The sequence below is a fragment of the Gavialis gangeticus genome, unplaced genomic scaffold (genome assembly GCF_001723915.1).
Source record: "Gavialis gangeticus isolate Ggan-Ray unplaced genomic scaffold, GavGan_comp1, whole genome shotgun sequence".
NCBI lineage: Eukaryota > Metazoa > Chordata > Crocodylia > Gavialidae > Gavialis > Gavialis gangeticus.
Genome location: NW_017729032.1, coordinates 89,911,387 through 89,916,781, shown reverse-complemented (window position 1 = coordinate 89,916,781; position 5,395 = coordinate 89,911,387). Strand labels below are relative to the sequence as shown.

General features: G+C 52.1%; 1 long non-coding RNA gene across 1 annotated transcript in view; it reads right to left on the bottom strand.

Annotated features, from left to right (window-relative positions):
- The window catches only part of LOC109302519, an 18,081-nt gene extending 16,267 nt beyond the window's left edge, over positions 1 to 1,814 (bottom strand). Inside the window, exon 1 of the long non-coding RNA XR_002098821.1 lies at positions 1,805 to 1,814. This is a non-coding gene — a long non-coding RNA (uncharacterized LOC109302519). The remainder of the gene's footprint in view (positions 1 to 1,804) is intronic.
- Between the last annotated feature and the right edge of the window lie 3,581 nt (positions 1,815 to 5,395).

The window sequence follows — 5,395 nt, the reverse complement described above, 5'->3', positions numbered from 1 at the left end:
GCACTACTTCACTGTCAGGGCAGCTAGGATCTGGAACCACCTTCCAAGTGAAGTGGTGCTGGCTCCTACCCTGGGGGTCTTTAAGAGGAGGCTAGATGTACACCTTGCTGGGGTCATTTGACCCCAGTACTCTTTCCTGCCATGGCAGGAGGTTGGACTTGATGATCTGCTCAGGTCCCTTCCAATTCTACCAACTATAAAAGTATAAAGATACTAAGTAAGAACTCTGATTATTGGTTGCATTGCAGACACTGCATTACAAGAATGGCTATTATATGAAAGAGAACTGTGTTCCTCATAAAAGATTATCCAAATGCACAGAGCAGCAAAAACTGTGAAGGCCCAGGTTATAGAGTTGACCACAGCAAAAACAGCCATCCATGCAGTAGGTATAAAATTAGGTGGCCAGGAAAGCCATCACATTGGGTGAAAATTTTTCATCTCCCAAAAAACAAAAATCTGAAAGTGCATGCAGTTGAGAAAATACCAAAATAACTGTATACAGCTAACATAGAATCAAGCAAAATTAACAAGATTTTGCTAGTGGAAGTGCAAGGAGCACTTGTTTCATTTAAATTGGTAACTAGAGCTTAGGTTAGTGTTTCACCAGAGCATGAATCTATTTGCGAAATCCAAAAGTCATCCCTAACCACAAAAGCTGAGAAGAAAAGAAGTCATCACAGACATGCAGCTGACACCCCTGGTTTAACGAACAAGCAACAGACATTGCAGGTGCTACTATACAAGATGAGTGAGAGAAAAAATACTTTGGAGGGGACAACTTCTGTACAACAACAAGGCTTTGGTACACATCCAACAGAGCCCTGGCCTCCTCTTTCTCGTGCTCAGCTTGTTTGGCCACTAAGCTGACTCGAGCACCTAAGGATTGGTAACATCTCAATATCTTCAGGGGTGTGTGTGTGTGTGAATGTGTATGTTAATATGTGTCTATAAATATGATTCAAGCACTAAGAATATAATGGCTTAATAGTTTGTGTTTTCAATAAACCCGGTGGCATATTGCCTTAACTTCCTGTAAAAGATCCTGCTTGTCTTTCTTTTTACACCGTATGCCTTGTGCACACAACATTAAGAGGTTCTGAGAAAAAAGCTACCACCCCAGGTGTGGAAAGCTTAATCAGAACCTGAGACACAGAGGGTGTAGGGCCCCACACCATGGTCTCAGAAGTCCAGAATCCTTACTGAGGCTGCAATCTAAACCTTTGCAGCCTTGGGAAAAGAGCTCCAGACTACAAGGGATAAAGGAAGAATAGCAGCAACCCTGCACTGAATTTATATCATTTATGTTGTGTATTTCTTTATATTACTGTGTAAGATCAGGGCACTGGAAGGAGCTGTGGGAAATACCAGGAGAGGTATTGTCACTGCATGGAGAGATGATGTTGGTATAAGACTGTAACTGGAGAATAGGGCCTGCAGTCTAAATGACAGAGAGAAAGTGCATGCAGCCAAAGGACTGAGGGAGAGGGCCTGACACTCAGGAGGGCACAGAGTGAAAGAGCGTAAAGCCCACAAGACTGTGTGATAGGGCCTAAGACCCTGATAATCAGGGATCCTGGTTTTCTGTGATAAAAAAAATCACAAATTCTCTGCTAAAAATCCCCAAATCCGTGGTTAAAATTAAATGCTTCCCACATCCCCCCCACAGCCCTGCTGGTGGCCCTTACTCCCCCTGCCACAACCCCCCAGCTCTGCTTGTGACCCTTGCCCCACCACGCACAGCCCCTTTCCCACAGCCCTGCTGGAGGGGGCCCCTAGCTGCTAGGGCTATGGGGCCAGGGACCCAGGTCTGCAAAACCCTTTCCCCAATGGAAGGCAACAGCTGCTACAGCAGGAGCCAGCTCCCCCCTTGCTTCCAAATAGATCTGGGGGGCATGCACTTCTGGAGGTCAGGGGGGATCCATGCCCCCAGATCTGTTTGGGGGTGGGGTCAGGACGGATGTGAGCTGCCCCTGTGCACACAGAGGAAGTGTGGCCAAGGCAGCATGGAGTTTGCAGTGGCAGGCAGCTTTTGTGCTCTGCTGTTTCTCCCCACTGTGCCCTGCCATGCCAGTCACACATACTGCACTATGGAGGGCTTGGGGGACAGCAGCAGGGCAGGGAGTGCAATGTTTGCAACCCAGGGTTTGCAACTGGCCAGGGACTCTGGCCATGGGAGGTGGGGTTTGCAGTCCCAGCTTCCAGTTGGCTGGCCAGCTGCAAACCCCCACTCCCAGCCATAAAGTGCCCAAGCTGGCTGGAAGCTGAGGAAGCAGGGGAGGCTGCAAACCCCTAACCCCCCTGTGGCCAGAGTGTCCAGCTGGCTGCAAAACTCCCCACTCCCTCTTCCCCCAGCCAGCTTAGGCACTCTCCTACCAGGCAGTCTGGCTGGGAATGGGGATTTGCAGCTAGTTGGGAGTGGCAGAGGTTTGCAGCAGGCCAAGCACTCTGTCCGGGAGCAGGCAGGCTGAAAACCCTTTCCTGGCTGGAGTGCCTGGCCAGGAAGTGCCCAATCTGACTGTGGGATGAGGGAGTGGGGAGGTTTGCAGCTGGCCGGGCACTCCAGGGAGGAGTTTGCAGCCTGCCCACTTCTGGCCAGAGTGCTTGGCCAACTGCAAACCTCCCCACTCCCTCATCCCAGATTGGGATGAGTCAGATTGGGCACTTCCTGGAGTGCCTGTCCAACTGCAAACCACCACTGCTCCTGGCAAGCTGCAAACCCTCCCTCCCAGCCAGAGTGCCTGGCCAGAGAGCACCCAACCTGGCTGGGGGCTGAGGAGCAGGGAGGTTTGCAGCTGGATAGGCACTCCAGTTTGCAGTTGGCCGGGAGCGGCGGGGGTTTGCAGCCAGCTGAACACTCCAGCTCAGCCAGCTGCAAACCTGCTCCTGGTCAGAGTGCCCAGCTGGCTGCAAACCTCCCCACTCCCTCCGCCCCTAGCCAGCTTCCTCCCCAGCCCTGCCCCACAACCCCCAAGTCCCACTTACCTCCAGCAAGAGAAGTAAGCCTGAAGTATCCTCCAGTAAATACAAGTGTTGGACCCCACCCTTCCTCCTCTCTCTTCCCCTCTGCGCAGGGATGAGGGTTTCCCTCCCCTTTTGCTAACAGCTGTTGTAGACTGGAACTCTGCCAGCCTACAGAGCTCTTTGCAAAAGGTTGAAATCCATGGTTTTCTCTGTTTTTCTGTGGGAAATGGAAAACCTGGATCTCTGCTGATAATGATCAGAGTGGAGTAGGCAATCTGGGCATCTATACACATACTCCAGGGTGCACATATAATTAGAGTGACTCTTGAGAGCATAACTTCTGTTTCTGAAGGCAACCTCCTAATGGATAAAGAAATTTGAACATGAAAGATGTGGCAGGTGAGGAACTGAGTCTAGTTCTAGTAAAGTGAAGCAGGGATAATGACCTAGTTTGAGCACAAGGGGGTACTACATGCACCCCTGGGCAGCATTAGGAGTACACAGATATCCACTGCTAACATCCAATATAAAAATAAAGTATACAAACCACCAGGGGTGTTCCTGGAGCGGGGGGAGGATAAGGGTGAGCACCCTGAGCCCTGAGCTTTGAGGGGTTCCACGGAGCTGGTGGAGTGGCTGTGGCAACTTCATGCCACCACCACCAGCTTTGCATCCAGTAGAGACTGCTGGAGGCAGTAAGCTTCATGATGGCAATGGCCACATGTTTCTCCAGAGTGAGCGGTGGCTAAATGTCAATGTCCTGGTGCTCAGTGTGGGGGTCATCTGGGTTGCAATGCCCATGAAGGTGGCCCAGTGCATGAAGAAGATCTGTATCCACTTTTGATCACCCCAGGTGTCCCAGATGATCCACTGCTACCAGTCACTGCTGGTGGTGTAGGCTCAGAACCCACGCTTAATGGTCTGGAAGGGGTGCCAGAGCACCTTGGTGTCCATGGTGTCCTGGATGATCTTGTTTTCATCAGCCACCTGGAAGTCATTGCCTCCGTCCAGGATGCTGGGTAAGCACAGGTTGCAGTAGGTGTTCCTGTGTGGAAAGTCAGGGGCAGGAAGACATGTCCCATGGCAATCATTTGCTGCATCATGTCCAAATGGCTGTGGGTGATGTACTACAGCCTTCTTCGAGAGTCATTTAGGGTGGGAAGTGGGACATGTCACAGCTTCTGGATCTGCATGCTTGGGCACGGGTGGTGGAGTGCCATGGTGGGGTGTGGGCAGGCTGGGACACAGAGGCATGTGCAATTCACAAAGAAGGGCACCCACTGGGGCTCTTCTGGAAGCCTTACAGTGGGGCATGGAGGAGGGTTTAGAGTGAGGCAGCAGGGGTTTGGAAGCATGGTTGCCCATACCCAGCAGCCAAACTGGCAGGGGTGACCTAGGTGCTTGGCTATGCTTGGCAGTCTCCAGCATCACAGGGAGTCCTCGGGGCTTTCTGGGTTGTGTGAAGGAGCACCTCCCCACACACACCTGTGGGCCTTGACCAGCACAGGCTACTTGTGCACTTCCTCTCCTATGCCCACCCCCACCCTCCAGATGGCAAAGGTATATACTGCTGACTTCCAATCTAAACAAGGACACTTATTGAAAAGGGCATAATTTAGATCAATTCTTCCCCTGTTTGGGGGTGGAGAGGGGGAGTGACTCTAGATTTTGGGCTCTGCCCTGGGACTACATCTTCACCTGGCTCTTTGGCTGCCAGGGGCTGGTGCCTGGAGCTCAGCTCAGTGCTCTCCCCATTACCAGTAAGTGTGTGTGTGCATGTTGGGGGGAGTACAAGTTGGAGAGGGGGAGAAAGGGAGGGAGGGACAAGAGAAAGAGAAGTACACAAAGGGTCACGGAGGCAGGAAGGAGGAAAGGTCTGGGGAGAAGGGGAGTGGTAGCAGGGAGTGAAGGGAGAAGAGACATGCTGAGGGAGGGAGGAGAGAGGAGAAGGAAATGGAGTAAGTGGTGGGGTGTGAGGACAGAGGAACTGGGAAGGGAGCGACTAGGAGAGGAAGCATTTGGAGAGCAAGAGGGGAATGTGTGTAGAGGGGGCCTGATGGAAGCAAGAAGAGACTGCCCCTGTTCAGCCTCTCGCTGACATCATGGTCAGACAGCAGCACACACAAATGCCAAAATAGCAGCCTGAATCCAGAGCAGCTGCACACACATGCAGACACACAAACACATACAGGCATACAGATACACACGTTGCACACACACTTCTCACAGAACAGCTCAGTTTTCTCCCTGGTTGGCAGCAGCCTCCAGCTCAGCCCTCCTCCTTCTCCTCCTCTTCCAGATCTCTTGCCCAGCAGAGCCCCAACCACCCACATTCCTGGCTTCACTAACTCTATTTCCCCATGGACAGTCCTGGGGCCCTACTTCTCCCCACTGCTGACCAGCAGGCAGGAAGAGCAGCACAGTGCTGGGG